At 35.6% G+C, this 17,455-nt stretch overlaps 1 pseudogene; it reads left to right on the forward strand.

The window, feature by feature from the left end:
* Positions 1–308: 308 nt before the first annotated feature.
* The window catches only part of LOC144368965 (large ribosomal subunit protein uL30m pseudogene), a 31,624-nt pseudogene continuing 14,477 nt past the window's right edge, over positions 309–17,455 (forward strand).

The raw sequence follows: 17,455 nt of genomic DNA on the forward strand, positions 1-17,455 counted from the left end.
AGTAGAAAAAAAAAAAATCTTTTGAAAGCCTTTTTCTGCAGGGACAGTCTCTCCCTGCTGCAGAGAGAGAAGGTGGAGAACACAAACCTGTGTCTTGAATAAGCATGGTGTCTCCAGATGAGCCCAAAGGAATGTGTTATGAGCACAGGAGACCCAGAACTAAGTGGGGTCAGGTGGTAACTGGAAGAATATTCACAGAATCACTGAGCTGAGGAGGGGAAAAAAGTACAAAATTTGTATATGGGAGGCACACTGAAATCAGAGACCTAGGAAGACTGGCTCGTATTTCAAATTGAAGGGAAGACACAATGGCAGAAGTGGAGAAAGATTCAGGATCAAAAGCACTAGCGATTGAGAAGAAGGAAAGAGAAGTGAGATGTGGAACTGGTAAGATCAGGAAATTCGAACTTGGAGTCACAAGTAGGACACTTCCACAAAGCTTACAGGATGCTAGGATTTGGTTAATGTGTGGGGAGGAGGAACCCTCAAATAACAGTGGCTGAAACAGGTAAGGAGTGTATTTCTTTTTCACATAAAAGTCTGGGTTGGTTCTCCAAGATTTATAAGGCATGTGATATTGAGGACACGGATTCTTCTGCCTTGTGTTTGACTGGGTGACATGATCATGTCATCTGTGTGAAAGTGGAAGACATGATGAACACAAAGGGCATGCGCAATATTTCTTAGGGAAGAGTCTATTGAATGCCCACAACACTTTGGCTTACCTGCCATGGGCCAGACCTTAGTTGAATGGCCACACCTAGCAAAAACTGATTCTGAGAAATGTATTCTAATTCTGGGAAGTCATGTGACCAATTAAAATGGCAGAGTAGATGGCAAGGGTTCTGTCAGATCATTAAGGGGAGGCTTTATTGAGATATCACTCCAGGGCGGAACTCGATCAGACCCACAGTGGGGACAGGGGAAGGGTCTGAGGAGAAACCACATGGAAGCTTCACTGGACTGGACTTTTATGGGGCTTACAACAGGAAGGGAAGGGCTTGGGACAGGAAAAGGTGTTTCTAGGGTCTCTTGCCCCCTTGAAGTTGGTCAGGGGAGTTGGCTGAACTCCAGGATTGGCCAGGGGGTCCTGCTGATTGACAGGCGTTAGTCAGGAGATCTGGCTGATTGACAGGCGTTTCCACTGGCATCAGATTGATGTTCCTTTCCTGGCGCTGGCTGCTTTGTTCTAAGTTGCCACTAAGTCTCCACCAAGTCCCCACCACCGACCTAACAGGCTCTTTTACAGCAGAATAATAATAATAATAATAATAATAATAATAATAATAATAATAATAATACAACTTAGGAGACAATTAACTCTGATATAGTGTTAAGTAGAACTAAATGCATTTAAATCACATAGTCTGTCAAGTTGCCCACTGAAATGAGACAAAATAATTCATTGCTTATATAGACATAGGTTGGCGAAAAGTTTCCGTATTAGGGGTTCTCCCTATCTTTGAGGGGGATTTGGAAATCACAAAGTCCCAATGGTTATGAGAGAATTCAAGTCAAAGTCAGAAAGCTGTTGATATCCTAGTAAAATTCTCTTTGTGTTTTATGGCAAACCAACTTCTACTGGTTTGCCAAAACCTACATCCTTGGGTTTAACTGCTATGGAATATTGTAGGACTTGGAAACAGATTCCATTCCCTTAACTTAATTTTCACGGAACATAAAAGCACAGTGAGAGAGAACTTGAATTTGTCCCTCACATGGTACTTAAACCTATATAAATTCTATTAGAGAACTTGGTTTTCTTTGAGGAGACTGAATTTGAGTAAGAGACAATGAAACATCTACTAGAAAATCACCATGAGTTGAGGAATCTGGTGAATTGGACCAGGGCTTTTTTGGCAGCTGACACTAGATGTCAAAGAAAGCAGTGGTTTCAAATGTAGTATGAGACACAAACCAGCGCCTCCATCCCACCTGCAGTGTGACAGTACTTACTAGGAAAGATTAGGTTTCACTATAAAGAAGATCTCTGCTCTAAGGGTTCAACATCTCATTCTTCTGAGCTCTCCTGAGACAGAATCAGCCATAGGGAATGCAAGGTACTGGCCCCATACAAAAGGAAGTAGCCTTGGCTATGAAATGAGCAAAACTCATTAGACACAGAACCCAAGTTAATGAGAACAGTGGATATCAGAGTAGAAAAAGATATGGAGTGGCATGCAACAGAGCCATTCCTGGCAACCCTAAACTCCAAGAGCGATACATTTGATAATGAGATCACTGGAGATTTTGGACTCCTGAATAATTAGCTGGATTGAAAGCCTTGCTAACTGGATAATACTTTAAATGTGACAAATTTATGGTCATTGGTGGGATACAACACAAGTAATGCAGATTAAACACAAATTAGACACAGGCTGATCTATCAGAATTTAAAGAACTATCAAGATCATGGTTGTAAGCAAATGCTTATAAGAATCATAGACTATAGACCAAGCTGGATCTTAGGAATAAGTTTCCTACGATGAGAAATAAGATCAATAATAAATGTGATTTTTTTAAGAAATGATACTCTCATTTGTTTACAATGTGCAAAAACTTGTTTTAAAGAACAAAGACCATGATTAGAGATGAAGGGACCTATTAAATGTGAAGGAACACAATAACAATCAGATTTTATTTTTGTTCACTGAAAGTCTCTATACTTAATTTTTTTCTGAAGCATTTATTCTTTTCTTTTGAAAAGTTTTTCTGGCTTCACAATTCCAAGTTGACTGATATTAATTTTTTTCATATTTTTATCTTAGGAAATCTGCTATCATTTATTTTTCTTTCCTAGTTGATCTCTCCTTTGTCTCTGGGTTTGTTTAAGATAATGTTTGTTTTTGGTATTCTGAGACTTAATTCCAATTTGTATCTATGCAAGTTTTTAAAGACTTGTGGATTTATTACATTTGGCGCCAAATAATTTGTCATGGCTTCTTTAAATATTGCTTCTAATCTCTCTCTTCAGCATTGCAAGTACATGAGATATAATCTGTCATTTTTTTTTTTTTTTTTTGGTACCAGGGATTGAACTTAGGGTCATTCGACCACTGAGCCACTTCCACAGGCTGTTTTTGTATTTCATTTAGAGGTCTCTCACTGAGTTGCTTAGAGCCTCCATTTTGCTGAGGCTGGCTTTTTTCTTATTTCTCCTCATCCACTGAGTCATAACAACCACTGTTTTATTCACAGTCTTGGTATATTTGACTAGTGTTTTCAGAGTACACAAATAAGTGGGATCATACAGTATTTTTTTGTGGGTCTGGCTTATTTTGCTTAGGATAATGCCCTCCAGTTTTATATATGTTGTGGCAAGTGTCAGGATCTCTTTTTTTATGACTAAATAATAATAATCCATTACACATATGGACACCACAATTTCTTTATCCGTTCATCCACTGTCAGACACTTGGGTGGTTCCCAAATCTTGACCATTATGAATAATACTCAAAGAACATGAAAGTGTATATATCTTTGGAGGTTGTGATTTCATTTTTATTGGGAATATGCCCAGAAGAGGGATTGCTGGATCATAAAAACTTCCTAGAACAGAACTTAGGGGAAAAGCTCCTTGACATTGACCTTGAAAAGGGATATTTTGGATATCACACCAAAAATTCAGGCTACAAACCCTCAACCAAATAACCCAATTTTTTTTTAGAAGAGCAAAGGACCTAAATAGACATTTCTCCAAAGAGGACACAAAAATGGCCAATGAGTGAAAAGTTGTTCAACATCATTAACCACTTGGGGAAATGCAAATCAAAACCAGTATAAGATATACCCTCAGTCCTAATACTGTGGCTGTTACCAAAAATCAGGAAATAAATGTTGGCAAGGATGTTGAGGAAGGGAATGCGTATATACTGTGAGTGGGAATATAGATTGATGCAGCCACTATGGAAAGCTGTATGGAGGTTCATAAAGAGATTAAAAAGAGAACTACCATATATTTCTCACTTTTTGGAGTTTCATTTTTAAATCTTCTGTGCTTGCTTCCTCCCTGCCATGTTCTACCGCCTTCTCATACATATCTGGCCTGGACTCTATGTTTCACATATACAATCTGTGGTCCTAGGAGGTCTATCCAAACTCTTCTTGTTTGTTTTTTTCCCCCTTTTGATTTTTATTCACAACTCCCAAGTCCTTGGTACTCTGTACTATGAGCTCATTTTATTATTCTAATGGTTTTTTGATGGACCCATATAAGGTCATGTTTCTCTGTACAACAAATCTTTCCAAACTACAATGTTCCTAAGAATCACCTGAGGAATTACCAAAGTACAGATTACAATTCAGTAGATCTGGGTTGGGGCCTAAGAGTGTGAGTTTCTAACCTGCTGCTGATGGTGTCAGTCTTCGAGCCACACTGACTAGCTTTGGTTTAGATTTGCTTCAGTTCTGTGCCTGCTGGCAGCAAGAAGATTCTACCTAGCAACTGGATGACCTCAACATCTCCCTTGACTTGAAATAGTACAGGAAGCTGCCTTAGCCCACAACTAGCTCAAAACCCAGTATTCTAAAAGTAACTGTGCTTCTGGTGTTTGCTGTCTGGAAAACCCTTCCTCTCCCATCTGAAATTTGTCTCTGGCTTCAGCCCTCTCTCTCACACAGGTAGGTTCTTTATACATTTAAGGGGACATTACAAGATACTTCTGTTAGACCAGTGATAGCACGTGACATGTATCTTGTGTAATATGTGGTGTCTTGCTATGGGAAGGTCCTTTAAAGCACCTGGTCATGATGCCAGAAACAATAGTCTTAGTTATAAAAATTGCACATTACAACGTATACACGTTTGGAACTATCACATAGTGCCATAGAAATAGGTGCAATTTTTATGCTTTTACGAATCAGTTAAAAAATTAAAAATGAAAAGAGTCCCTCTCAAAAAAATCTTTAATAAAATAGGGTATGTAATGAAACCCTATCTACTTTACATGTTGTGACAAAAAAATCAATGGAGAAAATTGGGTATATAATTGATAATAATAGATAATTAATAACAATAAAGGACTATAGAAAAATAGAACTATAAGATGGTATTGCTTTCATTATTATCTGTCATTCTCAAAATAGATGGACAAATCATGCAGTGCTATCACAAGACAGTATTTAGTCCCTTTGTCTTCCCTTCATGTCTTTGTACTAAGACATTTTCTTCTAGCCTTTACTTCTTCTGTCAACTTTGTTTTTGTTAAGTAAACCCTTAAAAACATCAATAGTGACAAACTTATTTGGCCATATCTATTTTATCCTCATTTTTTTCTCCATTTTATAGAACTCCTATTATTAGTAGGATGCAAATTATTCACTCAGGCTGGATGGTATTTTATAAGGAAATGCAACCACAGCACTGAGTTGGGATAATTTACATTTAGCAGTACCTCTGGCCCCCAAATGTTACACATACCTTGCTTTAAATGATGTGTTAACTTACAAACTCTGCCCACGAGCCTGAGGCAAAGCAGCGTCATACCCCCTTATAGAACAGGTCAGTGAAGGTATGTGTAACTGAAACTGGGCTCACCAAAGCTGCAAAGTAGCATTGCATAGATAAGAGCTTGTTTTTAGTGGTAACTAGCAGACCTTATAATGCATGCCAGGTGTGGTACCCACTGCTCTCCAATCCACCCAGTCATTAAAACGTTGCTGAGAGCACATTTCTCTCCAATAGAATTTTCCTAGGGGCTCTATCCAGGTGCAGGAAATAGTTAGGAGGACCACATATGCATTTGCATTAAAATTAGATTCTAATTTGCATATCATTTACATACTCCTACATAGACTGTGCCATCTATTCTTAGGGAGATTTTAGCAAAACATTATTTATTGCCACCATTAAGTCTGACACTTCTTGAATTTTCTCCTTTATTTTCATCCTCATCTAATCTTTGACCTGGAGTTTAAATATACAAAGATGATGCAGAGACAGAAAAAAAAAATGCTTCCTGCTGGATTATAGTATAAAGAACAGATATAAAGCATATTTCAAGGAAATTCTCATCTATGGATCCAAACTATTTTTCTTTTTTTTTGGGGGGGGGAGGTGGAGAAGTAGATTTGAGATATTTTTTAATGGAGAAAAAGAGATTTAAAATATTACTATTATAAGTTTATTAACTAAAAACACTTGATGGAGAGAATTCATTTATTTATTTAACAAGTATTTATTGAACACTATAATGTTCAAGGACTTTATGTGGTACTGGGCTTATAGCAGTGAACGAAACATTTTTTTTTTAATTACCTGCTTTTATAATTTATGTCCTAGTTACTGTGTTGAGAGGTGGCAGCAAACAAATAAGTGAGTGGTATACAGAAAGTTTCATCTATTAGTTCTAAGGATAGAGGGAGGAAAGGGGGACAAGGAAAGTAGAATATTGTGACAGGGAGACTACATACACTTCCAGTAAAGATCTAAAAAAGAGATGAGGAAGTAAGTCATGCTGCTATCCAAGGGAACATTAGTGTGTTTGGGAATTCTAGGAAGATCTTATCAAAATGCAGGATCTTGGGCTTATCCCCTAAAGATCTAATCTTGGAGGTCTTGGGTGGTTATTTAAATTTTATAAATTATTCCCAGAGATTCTAATGATCCTCACTTGTGAAACACTGATCAGCTGTGACAGTATGAGCAGCTATCTCCTCAATTTTGTGAAATATTAGTTATGACAGGAGATTTTCATTGTATCTTGAGATACTCCATTTCTGAATGTGCCCTTTTAAAAATAAAGTTATTAGTGCACACAAAGTGAACTAAATTTGTTGAGAATAAATTTAGAAATATATGCTTAGTTTATATATTTAGTATAGATTTTAAAAAGTCTGGTGTCTTATATACTTAATGCCATGGCATAGTATTGTAGTATGGTCCCACACAGATGGAATCTAAGATCCAATTTCAGTTTTAAAATAATGAGAGAAAATGTGAAATGTCTTCATCCATCCATAAGAAAGTTTGATTATAGTTTAAATGATATACTCTAGAAATATGGAATTCTTTGCTAAGATTCTGGCTAAACACTTATGTTCTTTCCTTCTACCATTCATTATGTTAATCATGTAACAAAAAATTTTGAAACATTTCTAGATGGCCGGAAAACATGCTAGACACTGATTATCCAAGATGAATCATTCCAAATCCCTGGGGGAAAAAATATATAGTCCTCTAATAAAGCTACTTAAAAATGCTAAGTGTAGGATTTATTACACTAAAAGGGGTGAAGAAGGGCTTATGAGAAGTAATTGAGCTGGGCTTGGAAAAGTGAATAGGTTGCTTCAGAAAAGACAAAAGTTGCTCAGGGTGGAGGTAGAAAGGTATGTAGAAATGGAGGTGGTCAGAAAGGGCAGTGTCCAGTGCAGGCAGAAAGAACAGAGGCAAAGACAATGTTCTGAATTGCATGCACATCTAAAGAAAGGTGATTGGTTTTTACAACAAGATATAACAAGATACACCATATATTCTCATCACTTTATTTCCTTGCAGAACACCAAGAAACTCATGCACGTTCCTGAAGCAAAACATGATTTTCTTTCAAACACAATTGCAAGCCTCCAGCAGAGCTAATGGAATAGTAGGGAGGAAGGGAAAGTTTAACAGATTAAATTTTATTAACTCCATAGCCCAATTTATCTTAGGCTGAGAACTCATGATAATATTCATGGTTTCACTAGCAAACCATTGAAACCCCAAATCTTATCTTTAATGTCGATGCTGAACTATTTAATAATTATTCGTGTTTTTACCTTGGGAGACAGTTTATTTCTTTAGGCAGCATTGTCTTCTGTACAGAGTACAGTGAAATTGCACAGTGGTTAGATGGCTTGAGAGGCCTCATCAAAGATGCATGTTCTCTCCAAGTTTTTCCATCTTTCAGGGCCTAGTTCAAGTTCTATCTATTCCTGAAAGATTTCCCAAACTACTTCTGTGTATATTGATTTTTCTCTTCTCTGTGCTCTCAGTGAATAATTTATCAGATTGTTGATGTACTATCTTTCATTGTCTACTTTTTCAAATAATAAAAAAGAAACAAATGTTTATTGTGCAGAAAAATTATTCTAGTTTTTGTAAGGAATAAAATTAATAGAAGAAATTATTCCTGTTCTTAAAGATCTGTGGTCTCCTGGGAAGCGGGAGAGAAAATCAACATGAGGGATCTTGATTTAAAGATTTAAAATATTTTCAAGAAAAGAGGTTATGTCATACTGGAGGATATTTCTAACAGCTAAATGAATGATTTGGACAAATACTATCCAAACAAATTTTAATGATAGAGGGCAGAGAGCAGTTGAAATTGGAATGTAAGAGACAGTTTTTACAAAGGAGATGAGACTTTAGTTTGATCTTGAAACATGGATGAGATATAGAAGGGAATGTGGTGATGTTACACTCCTAAGGAAGGGAAAGTTTCACTCACCAAGGCTGGAGGGCCCTTGATTTCTTCTTCTCTCAAGGTATTAACCAAGAGTTTAATAATATAACTTTTCACTTGTTCGGTATTAACAATTGATAATGTTTTCTCCTCATCTCCAATCCTACCTTTCCTCTCTATAAACAAAGGCACAGAGTGTCCAGTGCAAAAGCTATGACTCACAACTTCATTTCCAAATTTCTATTGTTTTTTTAAACTTAAAAAGATGTGGAAACCTTTTGTTGAAATGTAATATATGTAAATTTACTTACCAGACTATTGCCATCCCTAGGAGACACATCCTCTAAATAGTACTTTTAATTAATGAATCCAAGTAGAATGGATTCATCCATAGCAAATAAGGAGTCTTGGCCCCTATGAGTATGGAAGCTAACAAAAATACCTCTTCCTTATCCACCTTCTAATTTCCTTGTTATAGTTCTTGAAATTGCCTTTCCTTTGAGTCCTGAATTAATCTAATCTAGAAAGCGTCAAGTCTATATTTTCAAAAGTAATTTTTAGTTTTTTTTTGTTGTTGTTGTTGTTACTGTTGTTTTGTTTTGTCTGCCAAAATACAGAAAACTTCTTAAAGGTATAGGAGCTTTTTTTTTTTTTCTTTTTTGATCAATCATTCTTTCTTTCTTCTCTCTGTTCTACCAGTAAAGGGGAAAAACAATATTTTTTTTTCTTTAAAAGTATCTCTTTTCAGCTTCAACTATTAAACTTCTTATTTTCTCCTATCCTCACCACCTTTTGGCCAACCCTACAATCTCAAAATTCTATGATAATTACAGAAAAGTCTGAGACAATTGCATAGTGGTTTCCATGTCAATCACTACTTCAGTAATATCCCTGTCTGACTTTCCCTGAAGAGACAGAGAACCCTCTTGTTTTTTAGTTAATTCACGTAGTATCTGGGATAGGCATAAGAAAGAAGAGGTAGGAATTCACCAAAAGGTTGATTTGAAGTTTCCATCATGAGAAAACAAAAGAGGATCACACACATTATTGGGCAGAGATGAAGTCCTGGTTACACGTGCCACATTGAAGTGGGAGTGAGAGATCTTATCCTTTTGTGTGTGGCCCTGAACTGGGTGGTGGTACTTATTTACAGCTTTTGTGGGTGTGTCTCCATAATTAGAAAGGGGCCAGATGAGCCCCGAATTTTCTCCTCTCATCACCTCTGTGATTTATCATTTGAATCTCTTTCCTTTCTATGTTCTTATACTCTTTCCATTTCCATAAACATTCACAATCCCATCCCATTACTTACCTTGAAGCCTGTTTCAAAATGTGGATGGAGTTTAATTGTTGAGCAAAAACATAGATCAGTGTAAACACCTATGTCCCAGGAGTCACATGGCTTCAATTTCAGATTCATGACTACCTGAAAATCTTGACAGAGTCACCAACATTTTCATTTATGAACTGCAGTTAAAAATACTTGTCCTGCTTCCTGAGGTATTCTGAGGTAGGACTGAAAATATGTAAACACAAGTATTTAGTAATATTAACACAACAAAAACAAAACCTTTATCTAGGTGTTAGTCACTATAGACACAAACCCAAATATCTTTACTTGAGAGTGTCAAGTTACATAATAAAGTACTTCCCCTTTTTATTTCGCATCATGGAAGAGATCTCTACCTGAAGTCCTGATGAACAAGCACACACCATAGCTGAGGAAATGATGGGTACTTGAAGAGCGACAATGGGAACATGTGAAGTTGCTCTATGATTTTCAGAGACTGTGGTCATTTGTTATGTTTTTAGTTTTATACAATTAACCAAAAAGCATTGTTTTTCAATATCACTTTTTTGATATCCAAATGAAAGAGAAAAAAAGTAAGATGGGTATCTCTCATTCAGAGGCTCACAAGTTGACAAGATGTCACATCTACAAAGCACCAAGCTCCAGAAAGTCAGGCAGTATTTCCCAAATCATGGCCACAGATAGATACCACTGGTGCTTTGTAGCCTAAAATTAATATTTTGTTGCCTCTAACAACAAATTTAACGAAGAGGCTTATATTGTAAGTTTGTGACCAAAGCCTAAGTCTTTGTCTCCTCTCCTTCATGAGATCCCTAAGAAAATGAGAGCAAATGAGTAATTCTGTAGGAATGAATATAATAGGGCAAGATGAAATGAAAGATTTTAATATATCTTTGACAGAAAGAAAATATTCAGCCTGATACCAGATTAAATAAAAGTAATGAAGTTGTACCTAATGCAGATGTACTTACCTAGCAGAATGCCAGGGTATCTGAGGTTCAGAGTGAACACGTTGTAACTGTCTACAGAGGGGAAGGAAGGAGGGTAGTAGCACAGTGTCTACCCTTTAGGACAGCTGCACCCTGCCCACTGCATCCTGGCAAATGAAAACAGTCATTTACACTGTTAAAAATCTATTATCAATGTATTTTTGTGTATTTGCTGAGATTAGAAGGAATACAATGAATTTGAAACTCTTAGAACAAGCAGTCATGAAGATTCAAAAAGGAAAGGATCCGGGGCACACACACACAAAAAAAATCTTGATATTATAATGTAAAGAGAAACATCTCAGATATTTTAGTTCCTGATGATGTGACCAAGAGTCTTTGCAATGCTTGCCTATGCCTTTTACTTGAATCTCATAATAACTTTATTTTCTGAGAAAGAAACTTGATTTTTTTTGTAAAAACAAAACAAAACAAAAAAACAAGTAAGTGATTTGTTGATGGTCAAGATTGGTAAGCAGAGCATCTTGGGGTAGAATCTATGCTTAATAGATTATGCACCCATCTTCAGTCCTATCAATACCCATGTGTCCTTGAGCAAGTTACTTCTCTCTTAAGCCTCATTTCCTTAACTATAAAGGGTTGGAATAATTGGGTCACCTATTTCATGGCACTGTTGAAAGAGTTAAATAAAACAATGGTGTGAAACATGTGACTGACACTGAGCTCTTGTCTGTTAGTCATTATTTGCTGACTTCTATATGGTTTTCTTTATGATTGGATCAGATCTAACTCTATCTTAGAACAATAGTAACTCTTCTTTACAAAACCATAAAATAAGGATTTTTAGATTTCCAAAAATGTTTTCTCAAGTGTATCAATATATAAACATTTTCTGTGTATGTTTATTTGGTTTACTTATTCATATAAATATCCATCTCACTTGCTTAACTCTAAACATTACATGTGCTTGTGTATGTGTATAAAATGTTGATCAGTGTGTGTGTGTGTGTGTGTGTGTGTGTGTGTGTGTGTGTAGACTAGAGTTAAGCTAACTGGATAGAAAAATAACATGAACATAAAGATTAATTTTATTCAGGGACATTGTTTTACCTGACCATGGAAGAAACAATGGTTGAATATATTTTCTATGGCTCCTCTCCTTCATGAGGCTACAGGGTGAAAGAGCAAAACTTACGAAGGTAATGCAAGTGTGTTAAGGGAACAAGGGAATTATTAGGAGCAAGGTTTTATGAATACTATATGTTCTCCCAATACATTTCTGCCCTTTTCCCATTTGTAAGGGATTTTAAAATAAGAAAATAACTTATATTTCAAAACAACTGGTTTTATTTGGAGACAGTAGATTCTAAAGAACATATGCTATTCTTTTAAGCTGTGTGTGTGTGTGTGTGTGTGTGTGTGTGTGTGTGTGTGTTTACCTGGCCTCTCATGAAAATACTGGAAATAGTTTACCTCTTTGACATAAAGCTTAGGATATAGTTTCAAGGGAAAGCAAATTGTCAAAGCTGCTAGCAGTGCTGTGAGAAAGACACAGAGTGGCTATATCTCTTCTGGATAGAGAGAGCATCTGGCCAAGAACCCAGATTTTTACTGTGTCCATCCTGTCCTCCTCTTAGAACTGCCTCTGGACACCACCCAGGGCAATGGGCAGAGCCGAAGACATGGGCAATGAAAAGCCTTTGTTCTTTCTCACTGTTGTGTATTTGTCGGGTTAGGGATCATACTCCAGAAACAGTTGTAAGAAAAATCATGCCAAGAAAAAAAACTCTTTTATCCTTAAGCCCAAGGAGGAAGCTCAGTGAAGCTGAAAAACTCCAAAATTTTTAGTCAAGCTAGTGCCTGGATAGGATCAAAGTCTATCTTTTTATCCTTGTTACCTTAGCCAGAAAGGTAAGACTAACTAAAGAAGGGAAACCCTAGATATGTTGTGATTTTTTTACTCAAAGTTGTCCTTGAATTTGGCCTTCCCTGTATTAATTTTTAATATTAATGTTTTCTGGATTGGGGGGACAGAGTATGGAGCTATGAACAGGTTTATCTGAATAGCACAAGATCAGGGAGTGACTTTTCTCTTTTTAATTCATTATTTTCCAACATCTTCTGTGTCTCAAGTTGTGTATATGGGCCCAACATAAAAGTTTGGTTTGATGAGTCTCTTAGTTCATCTGGGATAATACCACAGAATACTGTAGATTGGAATTTTTTATAAACAATAGGGATTTATTTTTCAAAGTTATGAAGGCTGAGAAATCCCAAATCAAGACAACTGTAGATTGTGTCTGATGAAGCCCACTTTTTGGTACATAGATGGCAACTTCTCAATTTTGTGTCCTCACAGTGGATGGTGGAAGGGGTCATACTGCATTCCTGATGGCTCTGGCCTCGTGACCTAATCACCCCCCAAATGTGCCACCCTTAACACCATTGCATTTGAAGCTGGTGTGTGTGCGTGTCAGGGGAAAAATATTTTCATTCTTTAGCAGAGAGATTTTAGATATAGGTATATAGTCAAGCTCAACTCATTGGCCTAACTCTCCATCTCTCAAAACTTAAACATTTCCATTCCAATCCTTTAAATTTCCATTTATCAAAATCATACCATGTAAACAAGTTGCCATCTGCACTACTTATTTAAAATTCTTTCACTCTAAACCAGGCAGGGTGGCACATGCCTGTAATCCCAGCAGCTCCGTAGGCTGAGGCAGGAGGATCTTGAGTTCAGAGCCAACCTCAGCAACTTCAAGGCACTAAGCAACTCAGTGAGACCCTGTTTCTAAATAAAATATAAACTAGGGCTTAGGATGTGCCTCAGTTTTCAAGTGCCCCTGAGTTCAAATTCTGGTACCCACAAAATAAATAAATAAAACATAAGAATTACCTAGCAACAAAGAGGAAACAACACATATATTTTTGCCTGACTAAAATATTTGAGACAAAAAAATTTCCTTTCTGTGCTTTTATGTTTTAACAAATAAAGATTTTCTGCCTTTACCCTTAACAACAAATTTTCCTCTTGATTACTGTTCAATGTTGTATTTCTTCCAGTCTGCTCTAAACCTGCATGGTGAGCAGTGTCTGCATAAACTAGGTCACTCATGTTCATTTCCAAGTAGGGTTCAGGGTTTTTGGATACATTTCTTTTAATTTCAAATAAAGTAGCATCGGAAGTATTTTCTTCCCCACTGGAAAGTACCTAAAGTAGAAGTTGCTACTCTTCCATATCATTTTCTCTGGGTGGCTAGAGAAAGTTAATTCTCTGGCTTAAACCAGATAATATGATCAGGAAACATATTTGAGAATCGGGTAGAGTATCTTCATGATATATTGGTTTTCTTTTTAATTTTAGGACCACACTTAAGAGTTATTAGATACAGTTGTTTATAACTTAGGCTATTAAATGAGCAAAAATGTCATGCATATTCAACTATGTAAGTTAAAATTTAGATGTGTATGGAGACCAGAGATATGAGAATGACGTAAATGTAAAATTAGATTGTAAGGATCAAATACCTCCTCTCTCTAACTCACCTGTCAAATCAAAAATCAAGTCAGCAAACGTTTATTGGTTGCCTTATGTGTCCCATATATTATCTGGGAGCTCTGCATTATGCAGCCTATCATTTTAGTGTTGGGCCTTGTACAATGTCTCTACATGTTTGATATTATGTACATTAAACCTTCATTTGTTTAGACCCTCATAGGAATTGAAATCAAAGCTAAATGACATTTAAAATAGATTATAAAGAAAATATTTGACTTAGAATCTTTTTAACATTGTATATATTTTAAAAACTATATATAATCAAGGAACTGATTGAGTCTTTCACTCAATACCTATTTACTTAGTATATGGTAGGTACCATAGATATAGCAGATATAAGGTCCTGCCCTTGTGAAAAAACTAAAATTTACTTCTGGATTATCCAATAAAGTGGGACAGCACAAAATTGCCAAGCAATGACAGCCATTTGTGCCAACAAAAAAACTGTTCCCACAGTGAAATGTTTCACTAATGGACTGGTATTATTCTTTCAATTAATTTGAATGGAAGAATTTTGTGTTAGTAACTTTTAAGTGTGGCAGAAAATGGAGTCTATAATCTTCTTCTTGTAAATTGAGATGCTGATGAACAAAAGTATTGAATGACTAACCCCTCAGTTATGGCAGGGGAAATAAAGTTCATTGAGCCTCCAGTTTGGAGGATTTTCATAAGCAACGTTTAAATTTCTCTTGACCCATACATAAGAAATAACTTTTTGTTGCAAACACATGCAAAATAATCATGAATGAAATTTTGTACTTATCACATACAATATGATCTAACATTTTCTACCCTATTGTATTCTAATTTTTTAAAAAATGCTGATGCTTCTCATTTTTTGAATGTCTTGAAAGGATTTTTGCATCACTGGGAAAGAATATGGAGAAAAAGAATAGTACAAAGAACAGTATGCCTACTGCCTCCCCAAACCCTACCCAAACAACAAACTAATAGAAACAAGACAATGATACTATCAGAGAGGACAAAAAGTCAACCAGGAAAGTTCAATTACTTCTTAGCTGTCCCAAATATTTACATGTAATATGATAATATAGATATTGACAAAATAAAAAATAAAAGGTTGGAAGAACAGGGTGAAGGGTTATAAAAGAAAGCTAAGTTTCTATTTTTACAGAAGGAAGTCAATAGAAAAATCTTAAAAGTGAAAATCAATAAACAGTAAAAAAGCAGATTATTTAGGAGCATGAAAGTAAATACCTGAAAGGGTTCAGAGGTGAAGGTGGCTGCTTCAGGAGATAAGAGATGTGTGTGCAGACAGGAGGTGGACAGGGTGTGTGACCTGGGACTTCTTGATGTTTTATGCCTTTGAGTCTTTGTTCCAATGTAAGTCTTTATAAAAATACAAATTTAATAACAACAGCAACAAATAATATGACACAGAAATATCACTTCACAGTGCCAACAGAAACAAAAATATTAGTAACAGCCATGAAAAAAAAGGATGGTATGTGAAAAAATTGGCAAAATTTTACCAGAAGGATAAAATATATAAGCTAATGAAGAAACATCATATTCCTGAGTAGGAAAACAAAATACCCTTATGATGGCCACTCTTTAATTTATTTATAGTTTTAAAACAGTATTGATTAAAATATTATGGGAAGCTTTGAACATTTTGGTGATATGTTATTAACCTATGGAATAAATAGAGCATTTTGAAAAAAAAGTACAATGCGGAGGAAGTTGCTTTTTTGAATATTAAGAGTTATGGTTGAATCAGAACAGTCAAGAAAGCTGTTCAATGGAAAGTGATTACCAGCTTTGAAGAAAAATTCAAAGTTTATATAAAGACTTATATAATTATTTTAAATGCCAAAATTCACTGTCAAAAATCTGATATTTAAAATATTAGAGCAAATCGTGATATTTTATGAAGTACATTTTCAAGGGATTAAGTGATTAAAATGTTTAAAACTGAAAATGTTTGGGAAAAGATAAGAAATATTTGAATCGATTATACAATTAGGATAATAGAAAAACCGATGGAAACTATCCCACCACAAAGATTAATAGGTTGCACTACGTGAAAAGGAAGACTTTTGAAAGTCAAAACAACAAAACACTCTGTATTTACTCAGTTTATCAGAACTGGCTTTAGGGTGACCAGGTGAGGATTGCTTATTATGATGGTGAATCCACATGTCCATCAGTGATGTGCCCTTTATTCCAGCACCATCCCTGTCCTTGCCTATCCCACCCAGAGCTAGGCATCCCTCATCCTCTCAATTAACACACATATTTTTTAAATAGGTTTATTTCTGTTCATTTGGGCATTAGTACCAACCATCTATTGCTGTAGACAGCTATGGGGAAGTGGTAGGGTGTTGGCAGGGATTATCCCAAGAGGAGACTTAACCTTCTTTTCACTTCCATTCTTACCCTCTTCATCAAGACCCTCCCTAGACGTCACCTGGGCAGGTGCAACTTCTGCTTACTTCCCCTCTGTCTTTTCTGAGCTGTGGTTTTCTTCAGTTTGTTTCAGTTATCAACATGCCTCCATCTATTTTGGATATTCAAAAATCTGTGGTCCCCTTATGTTCTTATTCTATTGCCCCTTTTACTGCTGTAGCATCATTTTAGTGGGAACTCAAAAGAGAAGGAGAAAAACATGGGTGTTCAGTCAATAAGCTGCAGCCAGTAGTGTTTTAATCAATGTTGTGTGAGTATTTGATTTAAAGTGAAAATACAGCATTTAAAGTAAAATGTCAAATAATGAAGTGATTGTAATAGAAATGAACATTTCATAAAGAAAATTTTTGATAAATTGGTGTCAGAAACACTAATAATTCAGTGGAAAAAGAAAGAAGCTGAAGAAATTCAAATAAATATATGAAAATATCGAAAATCTTTTTAATAAGCAAATAAATGTAAGTTTACATAGGAACAAAGTATGCTTTTACATGTATTAAAAAATACTGGTTGCAACCCTCTAAATAAATCTCACCATCCACTAACCAGTATTAATTTGATTAGTAAAAAGGAGTTAAATATGTTTGAATTTTATGTTGATGGGAAAATAAGTAAGACAGTTTCTTTCTTTGTGTCTATTTTATTATGATTTTATTAATAAACACATTACTATTTCCTTGGAATATTTGTAATGTTGTGTAAGCAGTTATAAATAATCCTAATTCTTTCCTGGGACATGTTGCTTAAGACATGCAACATTTGTTCTTATTTTGACTTCATTAAATACCTATTTAGGTGTTTCTCATCAACTCTCTTCCAA

The sequence above is a fragment of the Ictidomys tridecemlineatus genome, chromosome 12 (genome assembly GCF_052094955.1).
Source record: "Ictidomys tridecemlineatus isolate mIctTri1 chromosome 12, mIctTri1.hap1, whole genome shotgun sequence".
NCBI classification, from domain to species: domain Eukaryota; kingdom Metazoa; phylum Chordata; class Mammalia; order Rodentia; family Sciuridae; genus Ictidomys; species Ictidomys tridecemlineatus.